At 36.6% G+C, this 14,013-nt stretch overlaps 1 pseudogene across 1 annotated transcript; it reads right to left on the bottom strand.

Moving 5' to 3' along the window:
- Window positions 1-903: 903 nt before the first annotated feature.
- On the bottom strand, window positions 904-5,299 carry LOC104601329 (uncharacterized; annotated as a pseudogene). Its single transcript, XR_016082626.1, has 8 exons — window positions 4,303-5,299; window positions 2,445-2,582; window positions 2,236-2,354; window positions 2,041-2,152; window positions 1,778-1,930; window positions 1,605-1,684; window positions 1,366-1,500; window positions 904-1,120 (listed from the first exon to the last, which is right to left on the bottom strand). The product of XR_016082626.1 is annotated as an uncharacterized LOC104601329 (transcript).
- Between the last annotated feature and the right edge of the window lie 8,714 nt (window positions 5,300-14,013).

The raw sequence follows: 14,013 nt of genomic DNA, 5'->3' as shown, positions 1-14,013 counted from the left end.
AGATAAACAACAAAAGGGAACAAACGAGAGTCCACCGCTTCTAGAGGTTTGTCTTGGCCAAGCCACCACTCCCACCACTGTGAGAAGGTAGATAAGTGAGAAAATTTATCAACAATGAAAGCCAAAGGAGATCCAAACCAAGATGCTCTCGCATGGTTACAGAAAAAAAGGGCATGCATGTTAGTTTCAGGTCCCTCTAAGCAAATAGGACAGTGATTGTTTTGTTGTATTTTTCTTTCTGACAAAACTTGGTTCGTTGCCAAACTATTTAAGCAATTAACACCTCCACAAAAAGGATTTCAGTTTGGGTGGGACTTTCGGAGTCCAGGTTTTGTTCCACATACTAGGTTGCATCACATTCTGACTGGATTCCCTAACAATTGCCTGTCTTCTGCATCACTAAGTAATATGCTGACTTCACTGAGAACTGGCCTTTGGGGTCTGGGAGCCACACAAGCCTGTCATTATCATCAGCCATGGGGACCCCTCACTACTAGAAAAATCACCTACAGAGGCAACAAATAATGCCCTCTAAAGATAGAAAAAATGACTCTAAAAGGAATTAGAGGCACTCAGTTGATTGCCTCTAAATGTTATAGAGGCACCTGACTTATAATTAGAGACACATCTGATAAGTGCCTCCAAAAATGAGATATTGAGGCACATAATCTTGCCTCTAAAACACTGACGCTAAAAGCATTTTACAGAGGCATGTATGAATGCCTCTGAAAGTAATTTTAAGAATCCTATTTAAACTTTATGCAACACTTAAAACTGCCACTAAAGTATTATTTGGTCTTATTTAGAGGCACTTGTGACTGCCTCTAAAGATCATTTATTTGTGTTTTGAAAAGTTGTTTTATCATATGCAAAGCTTATGTAAACCTATATACAAACATTTAATTTGCTATCTAAAACAATTCATTCACATATTTATTAAAAGATAACCATTGTTTCTGAATATTGTTTCATATTAATTGATACAAATTCAAAGAGTAAATAACAATTCATCTACAAAAAATATGGAATAAAAAATACAAAAAACAATTCACTTCCTACTCTAAGAAAAGAAAAAATATATTTCATTTTGACACCATCTACATTCTCTTTCTTCTACAATCTGCAAGAAAAAAAATAATACAACAAAAAGCAAAAAGAATTAGTCAAATTAGTAACTATAATTTTTCAAAAGCACAAGATCTTTAACCATCTAATTACATATATATTGCATGATTCTTACCTTAAAAACAACCTTTGGAATGTAGCCTATTCCTAGTCTTGCATCAAAACCTTAAACCCATAACCTAGTATATGTCAAAGTAACCTTAAACCCATACCCTTGCATCAAAACCTTTGGAAGGTTACCTTCAGTCTGAAACTCTTGAGAGTCTCCTTCAATGGGTCAAGAGAAGAATGTTTCATAGAATGCTCCTTCCATTCATCAGACAGCTTTTGTAGAATGACAACACTCACCTCTTTGTTATCCAGGTAAATCTTGTCCTGTTTTCACCATGTTAGCAAGAAAAAGACCAAAAGTCATGATATAGTAGCTATGAGCCATCCTCTAAATGTAAAGTGCAATACTAATGATTCAAGTTGCTTACCCAAATTTTGTAGCAATCAGGGTTTTGAGTCAAACACCAGATAAAAACAGCAGCTGCTTCTTTGGATAGTTCAGAAGTTCCTGCAAAAGGGAGTTTTTGTGTCAAGCTCTGAGGTATTATCTGACCTGATAAGAAAAAGGAAATAAAGGGTGTCCATGAATAATGGAACATACTTTCCTCTGTTGCTTGAACTGCAATACTGAGTATTTGCTGAGAAACTTGCTTCATTGCTTTACTTCAGGGGCACCAGAAAGTGACAGCTCCTTCAAGGAGGGATATATTGCCTCAAACCTTTCAGTAGCCTGCACAGAAACAAGTTCAGAAGACTGCCTACAACTCCTACCAGTATAACAGGACCAATCAGATTGCATTTCAATGATCTAATCCTACAAATACTTCCTAACAAAACCCACCTTAACTTGAGCTGAAGGAGCACAGGGAAAGTGCTTCGCATCAACATCTCAAAAGCTGAAGGTGGCACCAACCACTCCCCTTTTCTGACAGAACCATACAATAAAATAGATCGAGCTTTGGGGGCAGACAAAATTCTGCATCAAAGAATACAAGGAGCTTTCAGATCCACAACACAATATACTAATGGGAAGATTATATTTCAATCAAACATTCACACCTTTCGACTAATTGCAAGACCAAGTCTCTGGATTGTGGATTACAGTTTTTCCCATTGACTATAGCCAGGAGGTTATGTAGCTATGCAAACATTCCTACAACCAAGTCTCCTTGACATGCCTAAATAAATTGATTTCAATATTAGGTATAAAGAGAATATAAACACAATTTATTTGTAGAAAATCCATATGCCAAATGATCAATTCTTACTTGAGCAATCATCCATACAAGAAGTAGAAGTTTATCTTGCTCTTGATACTTGACATTCTCCCTCAGTACTGGCAATATACTGATTAAGATATCAGGTTTACGTCGCAGAACCATTGCTAAAACTACAAATATAGCGACCTGCAACTCAAGATAGATATCAATTAAACATTAACCTGTGAATATGCTAAATAATGAAATAAAACATTATCAAAAAAAATTTTTGCTACTGGATGCAAGTAAAGATAGCCAGGAAATAGCAATTACATTACACATGTCCATTCACAACAATCTTTTCTGGGACAAGTTACAATAAAATTATTGAGAAAGAAAATATACTTCACTACTCTCCAACATACTTATAGGAGTAGGATAGTAGCAATACAACAGCCATTAGCTAACAGCTCCGTAGCCTCCATACGGTACAAAAATAAAACAAGTTTTTCCCTAGACCTGGCATTCCCCATTATAGCTCTCTCTTGTTAACTCCCATCCTAGCTAGACTATCTGCTAAACTGTTAGCAGACTTGGAGATCATCCAACCGAACAAGCAATTCAGATTGGAAGACAAAGCTGTAGTTTCTTTAATTTTAGATTCAAGAAACCAAGGTTCTTCAGGTTCTTTATTTTGATAATTTCCTTTGCCCAAATGCAACAAAATCACTGAACAGGTTCTTTCATACTCATTTAGGGGTGATTTAGTCACTAACAATACAGTGCCAGATTTATGTTGCTTTACTTCCTCCAAGGTTAATAGTACACTAGATTAGTAACGAACAATGATGACAGGTCAATCTTCAACTTGGACTTTTTAAGTTGAAGATTGATCTTACAAGATTAGTAACAAACATAATCATAGCAATCACTTTCCTTTTACAAAATACCAAACTTTCATTAAGTTGTCATAGGAAACAAAAAAGGAAAACAGGTTCCACTTACTAGGAAAAATTAAAAAACAGAAGCATATAATGACTAATTTTTATTTTATTTTATTTTTTTTGAAAAAGTGAAGTATTTTATGTCTATTACTCTAGGAACATAAGACAATATGCAAGTACTCCCTCAAATTACATCAAGATTGATCTTACAAGCATGCCATTTCTCTGAAAAGCAACAGCGAGAAGATTGCACTCAGTGTCCACACCTTGTCTGAGCAGTTCCACTTAGTTTTCCAATGCAAATTGCTTTCATGTCGTGAGTTCCAAAATTAATTAAAACCACCTGGTTTGGAAATAAATTTGTTCCCAAGACAAAAGGTCAAATTACAGAAAACATGCTCTTGGTTGTACGTGTTCATTTTCAAAACTGAAACAAAAAAAAAAAACATATTATTGAATCTCTGGTTAAAATAAATCATATGATTTCTATACTAACAATATTTTATTTTTTGTTTTGAAAACCATCATTTTGATGGCTTTAAAAACATGAATTGTCTTTTAAAACAAACCCAAATTGATTTTGCTTTCAAAACAAAAGCACAGATCAAGAGCGAGTTCTTGTTTTTTCACTGATGTAGCAATTTCAGAAACAAATGAAAATAAAAACATTCATGTTGTAGAACACCCCCTAAATGGTTCATCCCAATTGCCTTACACTTGTTCAACGTTTATGGTCAGCTTATTGCTGGATGACAGGATTCCCATGAGAAATATTTACTTGAAGATTAACCACATCAGCTCCAAAATGCTGTCTCTTATTCCTTGAAAGCACGGATCTCCATTTATTTTTCCCATGTGACCTGAATGCTGATGTAGCATTTGGCAATAAGATGGCACACTACTGATGATTCCACATGCACATCAATAGACATAATTAGCTAGAGTGGATTCTTGAATACATGGTGAAAAGACAATAGACAGACCTCTGTTTTGTGTTGTTGACTTAGGGCAAACAGAACACAGCTGGTCATTTCAGCAACTTCATGGGAACTGCAACACCTCAACAGAAGATCGGATCTCACTTCAATATATGATCAAACAAATGAATCAACTTTTTACCTCTAGGTGTGCGTAACAGAGCCCAGTGGTCCACAATCTATTTGCAGGAGTGTAATGCATAGCACATGCAGAGGGAATCATCTCTTCAACTTCATCCTATCCAAGATGTATCAATCTTATACAATCAATCTATAGAAGTATTAACCAGATAAATCACTTTTTCCTCACAAAGAAATGCAAGTTCATGTTTTGGCCCTGCCCCACCTTTCACCAAGTGAACATCATGAGAGGTGTGTTCTCTACCTACAGTTGCTCTCAAGGAGAAAGATACCACATTTGGAGTCCTGTAAAAGGGCACACTAAGTGTGACAGTCCTGACCTCATCACAACCTCCAAATTGTTCCAAATCTATAAAGGCATATTGAATCGAATTCTCTACAGCCATCATTATCCACAATTTGTCCTCTAATGAAATATCATATAGAGAAATCTGGAATGGAATGCCCACAGGCAATCCTGATACAAAATGAAAAGGGATTTCAGAGTCATTACTAGGGATATCTAGTTCTACTCTCATATGCTTGAATCTTCCATTGTATACAACCTGCTTGAGGGAGAAGAATTCAAGTAACCTCTTAAAACTCAAAGGATCATATGAAGCTCCATCATCCTAGGGACCCAACTGAAGGAACAATTTCTGTAGTTCTTTAACAAAATTGGAGGGTTCAATAGTTCCTTTCCCACAAAGAAGTTCTATAAAGGAAATTGTAGTATACAATCTATTGAGTGCGATAAGGTGACAGCATATTTCAACCTTGCACAATCTCAACACACAAGTCAAAAGTATCAATTCTAAGACATGAAATTCTTCTTCTATGCTCTAACTTGAGAACTTGTGCCTCAATCTGCTGAGACCAGATTCTAGTTTCTCCAATAAAAGATCCAACCTTCCAACTCCATAAAATTGGAACATTTTCTTTCGCAGAAAATGCTCCATATCTTTGCTAGCAGTTGGATTACTCGAAGATATTGGGATGTAAAGGCCAAAACATCAAAAGATCCAAGTGAATTAGTGGTAATTGTAGCCAACTCTTCCTTGCAGCTCCTGTATATCATAACAGAAGGCAGTCAACAATCAGCAAATTTACCATATTACTCTAAAAGGAGGGAACTAACCTTACATACAGATACAATTATATTCAAGTATTAGCTTGAAGATGTGATGCACAGCCAAGGGGTTCATGACATTCCAATGGTAGTTGATGGACCAATACTAACTAGGGGTACAAATTGGGTCAGCCCCCCCGGAAACAGTTAGGTTGGATAAACTGGATTAGGCATAGGAAAAATGCTAACTGATTTAAACCTAGTTGGATTAAGGTTGTGCCCCTTGAGCAGTGCACAAAAGAACTAAAAAAACAAAAACAACCCAAAGCTGATCTCAGATTATACTAGTAACATCAATACAAACATATGTATATTATGTGCTTATTTAAATGTTACCTCTGATATTGTTTTGAATAGTTAATATCCATGGTAAAACATAAATTAGTAAAAGTTTTTCACAGCAGATAAAAACTACCTAAAGACCAAATCCTAACCCATGCATTTCTTATCCAACATCACGATTAGACCTGTTCACAGGTCGGGCTTCGGGCCCGACTTTACACTATGTCGGGCTCGAGCTTCGGGATGGGCCCATTCAAAATTTGGCAAAAGCCAAGCCTGAGCCCAGCCCATGAACAAGTCTAATCAGTAATCATGATCCATAAGTATCCACTCAAAAAGCAGAAATCCCTATTGTTCTGTCTGCATCTCCACCTTCCACTCTGCTTTCCTTGCCTTGACTAACAAAAGTAGCTCTTTTGTTTTTTCCTAATTTCTCTTTTTTTTTTCTTTTTGCAATTTAGGGTTAGTTCAATTGATAGATATCACAATTTCTATGGCACATGAGCTCATGGATGAATTGAATGATTTATTGCTTTGTCTTTGTGAGCTTTTTAATGACTGAATCTAAATGGGTTGTTTACTGTACCCTCAACTATGTTATTATTTAATAATTGTATCCCCAAAAGACAAAGCAATAAGTCATTCAGTTCAGCCACTTCACCCATTCTCAAATGGCCCCTTAGGTATAGCCCCTTGGGTTAAGGTTGAGGTTTTATTACTTTAGGTTAGGCAAGGTTAACCTCAACCAACCCAACCAGGCCCAAGTTGCACACTACACTGACTACATTGACTACATAACCAATAGAAATGATCAAACCAGCCAAACAAAAAGTAAGATACAAATCCAAAAATTGACTCTTAAGATGGTCAAGTTGGGCTGGTTTTTGACCAAGGTGATCTTTATGTCAGTTAAGGTCTCTTCCCAAACCTACATGGAAAAATGCAAGACAGAAAGAAGAAAAAAAGGAAAAAGTGGGTAGCCATATCCTCCTTATGGCCCCTTCAAATCTAAGTGATTGCTGTCTGCATCACGTCCAAAATGCATATAGCTTCTCCTGGAGATATTTGTGTATCAAGCTTCCACAAAAGAGAACATTCCCACAGACCAAATGAAGGCTTATGTTACAACCTACACTATGACAAGGGTTACATGCTTCCACCAGGGACCAGGAGGAGAAGGACTACAAAATGAAGTAATGATTGAGCTATTTAGTCTGTAAAAAAGCAAATGATAAAGTAAGATTAGAACCTTAATGTCCTTAGTACTTCAGTGGTGCATCCTGACTGTATGTATGGCCAAGTTTCTGCAACTCCTTTAAAAATATGTTTCACAGAGATTGTGACCCATTCTTCAAATTCGGTTGATGTATGACTTGGGACATACATAGATTGAGCATCAGAGCTATTACCACAGTTACTGATTTGTTGCAAGAGAACTTCTAGAGGATTAGCTCCCTCATGATCACTGTGACTTGGGCCACCACCTTCAGCAACGGGTAAGACAAGCTCATTTCCCCTAAAAGTTCAACTCTGTGGCAAGAGGTAGAATGGATCCACTGTAGTGAAACAAGTAAGCTAAAATGGCATCTCAATTTATAGAATCATTCAATGAGCGAGAGATCCTTCCAAGAAAAGGAAGTGCATAGGAAAAAATTCTTGGTGGAATGTTGCAGGGACTATGTTCATGTGAAAGAGGTACTGAGATGGCTAACACCAACAATGCAGCTACATTTGCACTATCAAAACACAATTCTCCTTCACAGGAAGGCTCCATCTGAAGCAAGAGAAAAGGAAAGTTGATGCAATTAGCATTTTGAGTTTGATTGTGGAGAAAGCAGAGGCAGTTTAGTAATAAGACAATAAGGAAAACTCTAATAAAGAAATAGGGGAAAATGAATGCAAGGAAAAGAGAAAATATAGCAGTAACTCTAAGCTTCACAAAGGAACCTATTTTGAGACATTATATTTTTGTATAAAGAAAGACAACCCCAAGAAGGCAACAAACCAGTAAGGGAATATATATATATATATATATATATATATATATATATATATATAAGGATTCTTCTAAAACTTCCACATTTACTTCTGAGCAATAGTGGATGTCATAATGTATCACATCTTGAATAATTGAAATCTAGTAAATTGCAAGTTATATCTGCACAAAAAGTTATGCAAAAAAGATGTCTATTATATATGCTCATCCAAAATGAGTGAAAAATTCCAATCATCTAATTGTTTAGAATATCTATTTTCAGATGCTAGTACCCAATCACTATGTGAACAAATGAGTGAAAAATGCACTGCTTTTACTTGTATGATAGCAAAATACTGAACTATTGACGGTTTAAAATACCAATACTAGCCAGTTGATTACACAAGTAATCCAGACTGTTCATTCACCTGACAACCAGAGAAAGGACAAAAGTTGTATGAATTTAGCCTGGAGAACAGATTCATGTATTATTAGTGGGTTTCCTTTTCTTCTCTGGAGAGGGTGGAGGAGCACTGTGGTCATGTCAGAGGGAGTCATAGGTTTCAACAAGTTAGCTCCTGCTTTCAGAGTGGCTTCCAAGAGGGGAAATGCTCCCTAAAAGCATCATAGCCACCTCCAGATAGTTGTATACCCCATATTAATAACAAAACCAGAGGCCAAAGATCAACCAGTAATCCATGCAACCTCATTCGTGGTGCTGCCTTGAGATGGCATTTGACTATTTGAGACAGGTTTGATTAGCTTCTGGTGAGTGGTGAAAATAGTTTCAATCTTCCAAAAACTGCTATTCTCATTGATCAAGCTAGGACTTGACTCTTTTTTGTTTATTCATGACAATTGAAAATAAGTTCCACAGTTAGGTGATAATATGCAACATCTGACGCCAGAAATGAAGCTTAAGAGTAAAAATTGAGAGAGGAATGCTAACAACCTCTTGAATGACCTCCTTTATAAAGCTGACCACGAAGTTCCCATGATTTCTACCAATATCAAATAATAAGGGGAAGATATCAGCTTCATCCTGTGGACAATGACAGAATGATGAGATTATGGATCATTGAACAAACACAACATGTATTACCAAATCAGTGCATGTTGGACTTAGATATTGATCCAATAAATCATGGAAGTCAAGGGCAAAATCATTGCAATGCATTAGCCAAGAAACTGTGTTCTGTTCAGAAAATTCTGATGCAAAAATTGATTAAGCATTTTTGAAAGCAGAAACTACTCAAACCTTTCCAATGCTTTATGAAACCAGCTAAAAGTTACCCCTGCTTTTGAACAATAATCTTGGACATCCCTTATCACATATATTTTACTTGGCATAGACCTCCCAGTTTTCTGGTTTTCTCTCTACACTTTATCCCATCTTATCTTTATGAGAAATGTGAGTCTCATCTTGCTCTCCATTTGGGTATTTTTGCCAGAGTTGTCTGGAGAAAGAAAGGTTATGAGTGGATGAAGAAATGAAAGCTGGCCTCAGTACTGTCAAAGGTAAAGCCTACTTGGGTATTTAACTCTCCATCCATGTATGATTTCCATGTAGCCATTAATGTTGAAAATTACCCTGTTTTATTCTTTACCTACTCTGCTTTCCGTACACAGTGCTCCATCATTTGCCATATCTGGTCCATGCACAGGACAAGCTGCAGAAAACCATGACCACATTCTACAAAAAATTAATCTCTTTTAATCCATTAGATGCTATTCTATTTAACTTGTTAGATATTTTCAATTGTAGATTTTTTTGTATGAATGGCACAAATTTGCTAGTCATAACTAACAAGGTTTGCTCATAGTAAGATACAAGACAGACAAACAAAAGACTTATCATCCACGAGATTTCTGAGTTTATGGGACTTTCAATCACTCAATTGGATTGATTTTGGCACCAATAATTTCCATGAATGAGACCCACTGAATGAATAGCTCTACTTGCATTCATGTGTTCCACATTTCAGCTATAATGGGAGAGAAGTCTTGCCTTATTATCCAGTACTGTGATCAGACAAGCTTTACATGAACATACATTTCAAAATTATGTCTGAGTTGTGCAATCAGATAGGCTATTGTGTGAGATCAAGAACATTAAATTTCTATCATGGTCCCCCTCCTTTTTATCATCATCTCCTCTCTAGAAAAACATGATAGTGACTACTTGGCCCTTGCCTGTAGCTCTTTTGCAAGTGAATTCTTCGGAACTTTTGTCACCAGACGACACCGACAGGATGGAAACCCACCACTGGTTGGCCATTGAAGGTGTAAGTCAATAGCAGCCAATTTGGACCAACTTAACCAAGAAAAAAACCTGTGTATTACTTTTGCTGAAACATGTGGAGTCTAGTCCTCCCAAATAAAATTCAGTTCTAAGTGGCTAAATTAGACAAATTATAGCCTAGAGCCCACCAGAAATCTAGTCAAGTTGAATTCATTTGGCTAAGTTCAGAAATGACATCAGAAGATAGTTATAATCTGTCGTCGTTCAAAATGCTCAACACCATCAATTGACAATGTATTTATATATTAACTAAGCTGGATGACTATCAAACAATCAATCACGTCTCTTTCTAATGGTCTCATATTTTCTGCAGCTTATGCAATCCCTGATATGTCTTGAAACTGCACAGAAACTAAAGGCTTTGTCTTGATGTGGCATGCTCAGATGGAGGCCTTCAATGTCAAGGTTCTGTTTGACAACACTGTAGATGTTTATGGATTTTGGTACAGAATTTTGTTAGTATTAGATTTTCTTGATTATTGTCATCTTAAAATCAACTCTAATGAATCATTCATCTATGATACAAATAACATCAATATTCCTGAATTAGACTTTGGTACAGAAATAGTAAATCATGTTCCATCAAAAATATTTAAATCAATAAAATCAATATTCCAAAATACTAAATCTGGAATATGAATTTGAAAAATAGAAATTCATATATGATATCATCAGAAATAGCAAGCATAAATTGCAGACAGTGCAGAGATGTGAAGGAATGAAGGGAAATTGAAATAACTCATGGAGATTCTCGGAGCTGTGCGTAGAAAGAGATGTTAAGTCTGTGGATCCAAGATTTGGAATCCTAAACTAGCACCAACGTCCATTCTTTTAGTCTAGTGTCTTTCTTCAAATCTGCTACTGATATTGCTTTTGCCTCATTCTGCGTTACAACTTCCTATCAGCTAAATCCTTTGGAATGGAGTGGGAGGAGGTGAAGATTGATTATTTAGAGGAGGAAAAAGAGATTAGAATCAATCTGCTTTCAAAAACAGACCTCAAGCGAACTAAGAAAAAACTAAAATTTCCAAGCCCTAACCTGTTTCGCTGTTGTCGTTTTTGAGGTGATTCGTTCTTCTTATCCACTCAAATCTTAAAAGAATGGAGGAGGAGATGTTAAGTCTCACTGCTTCGCTACTGAATGGAGGAGGAAAAGGAGAAGCCGAACTGTGAGTATCATCATTTGCATTTTGGGCATAATCGCATATAAGAATGAAAGAAAAAAATTAAGTGTCGTAAATTATATTTAATACCTAAACTACCCTTAGTAGCATGAAGTACAACTACAATAAAGAGGCTTTATATAGATGCCTCTAGATAAGTTCAGCTGAACTGTCGTAATTGACTTAGAGGCATTTTTCCCTCCCGCCCCTAAAAGCAATCCTTCTAGTAGTGCCTAATGCCTTAGAACAGATCTTCTCAGCCAGGAAGCTTCCAAATAGAGCCGAGATTACCCGATTCTTCTAGGCTTTAGAGTCTGAGTCAATCAAGTCCTTAACTTTCAATCCTGACCTCTCAGAGTTGTGAGGGCCAAAAGGTTTAAAATAGGGGATGTCAGGGATCCAAGGGTCTTCCACTGGGTCTACATTAAGGCCACTAGTTATTTTCCAATAGCTTCCTTCCTACAATCATACTCCTAAAACCCCAAGAACAGTTGGTGGGAGATTTGACTGACCAAAAGGATTTACCTCTAAGATACTTACCTTCTACCAATCTGCTCCACAAACTAGATTTATTCTCAACAAATCTCCATGCAAGCTTAGTTAGCAGGGCTAGATTAAATAGTTTGAGGAATTCTGTTGCTCATATGTGTTGGCCCAACGGGGTCTAGAAGAATCTGGCTCTCTTTCTGGTAATTGCCCCGTTTGGCTAATCAAGACTGGATAAACCTTGGGATTAAACATGCTCTTTTGATCTCTAACCCTTGCTTTCCCTACGTTTTCTTTAAAACCAAACATAGTCTTATTGTACCTCATGATGTGTTTGGTTGCAGTGCAATATTATTTGCATTAATACAAACGTATAAGAGCGCAAATGAAAAAAATGTAATTTCTTGTTTAATTTTGTTTTGGGTTTTATTTTATTCTGATTTATGTCTTAATTTACTTTATTTCTATTGCAATCAAGCAAAATAAGCTAAAATTTGAAAAAGAAAAAAGGTCAAATTTACACTAAAATCATTTGCACTGCCATAATTTTGCATCAATGTAAATTTATTTGCATTGCAGTCAATTAAAGACAACCTCAATTCCTTGTAAACTCTTCAAAAGAAACCCGTGTACCGAGTAAAATTGATATATGGATTGCCTTTAGGACTGTTCATAAGAAGATCCACCCCGACCAAACCGACCAACCCAGACCGACCCAACCCGAATTGGCCGGGTTTTCTTTAGCATCGGTCGGTTTTGGGTTGTAAAAAAATCATAAACCGATGGTTCAGGTCGTTTCGATTTTCACATATGAAAACCGAAACCGACCCGAACCGAACCGACTTAATAGTTAGTAGTCAGTTCCTAGTTAGTATTTACAACCTACTTAGTTCCTACTTAACTAAGTTGTCTCTATCCTAGTTACAACCTAACTTAATTTCTAGTCTTCTAGTTAGAAATGACATTAATGGCAAGTATTGTAAGACAACTAAACAAGAAATTTTTTTGGAAAAGTTTAAAAAAAAGAATTAAAGGATCCTAGTTTTTATGGTCTTTTACACCAAATAGGCAACCAATTACAAATAGAATTAGGTGTCCATTTTTACTTAGATCAGAAGGTTTCTTGAAATATACAAATTTCAGACTTCTTTCTCTAATACAGTTTGACTTTCTATTTTCTTGATAACTTCTATTCTAACTTGGTCTGCCCCCTACCAATTTCAGTCTTCTTTCTCTAATAGAATTAGGTGTCATTTTTTACATCAAATTTCAGTCTTCTTTCTCCAATCTACCAATTTATTACCATGGTTGAACTTAGAGCCGAAACCGACCCAAACCGACCTAACCCGACTCAAACCGACCAGGTTGGTTTTGCTTAACATAGGGTCAGTTTTGGTTTGAATTTCAGGTAACCCGACCAGGTTGGGTCGGTTGAAAAAATCTCAATAAACCGACCCAATCCAACCCGTGAACAACTATAATTGTCTTGTTGGGCTTCAAAAAGAAAAAAAAATAATAAGAAAACAACGGGAAAGCAACACCATGATTTTTTGGTAGATAAAAGGAGGAGCTACACAAGCTGAGGTAGATCGACCCCAAATATCACTCAAATAGATACACAATAGATTACTAGAGAGTGATGAAACATTGAAGGGGAGGGAATTATAAGAGGAAAGGAGAGCTTGACGCACCAGCCAATCCATTCCTTGATTTGCTTCCCGATAAGAGTGAGTGTAAACAACACCATACTGCAGCCACTCAGCCATCTTCCAGCAAGAGTCTAGATTACCTACTCACTTTTCCTATCCACTCTCTACTCGCCGTGAATTGGAGTTATACATATCTCAATTCATAATAGAGATGTGTGGCTCCAATTCACGGCGAGTAAAGAATGGGTAGAAAATCCCGAGTATTCCAGCAATCCTTCATAATAGACTCCAACTTTCAAGGAACATCAACTTGATGCTTCAAACAAGAGATCACAAGGAAAGAATGACCTTCAATAATAATAGAACGGTTTTTGAAATTTTAAGTTAGGCTTCCCAAACAGCTCAAGCCTCAGCAACATTTATCGTGGTCGAACCAATAGAATATGTTTTGGTATCAAGGACATTCCCCACGTTGTTCTTAGCTATACAAGCAACTTTTTTTTTCAAAAACACAGAATTCATTCAGTACTATTTGAGAATGCACATGTGCTGACTATCTCCTCTGGCTATGGGCGCAAAATGTTCTGATAGCCACGTAGGAGGAGTGCCAA

This window comes from Nelumbo nucifera, chromosome 2 (assembly GCF_055504915.1).
Source record: "Nelumbo nucifera cultivar China Antique chromosome 2, China Antique-T2T, whole genome shotgun sequence".
NCBI lineage: Eukaryota > Viridiplantae > Streptophyta > Magnoliopsida > Proteales > Nelumbonaceae > Nelumbo > Nelumbo nucifera.
This window is presented reverse-complemented; position numbering and strand designations above follow the sequence as displayed.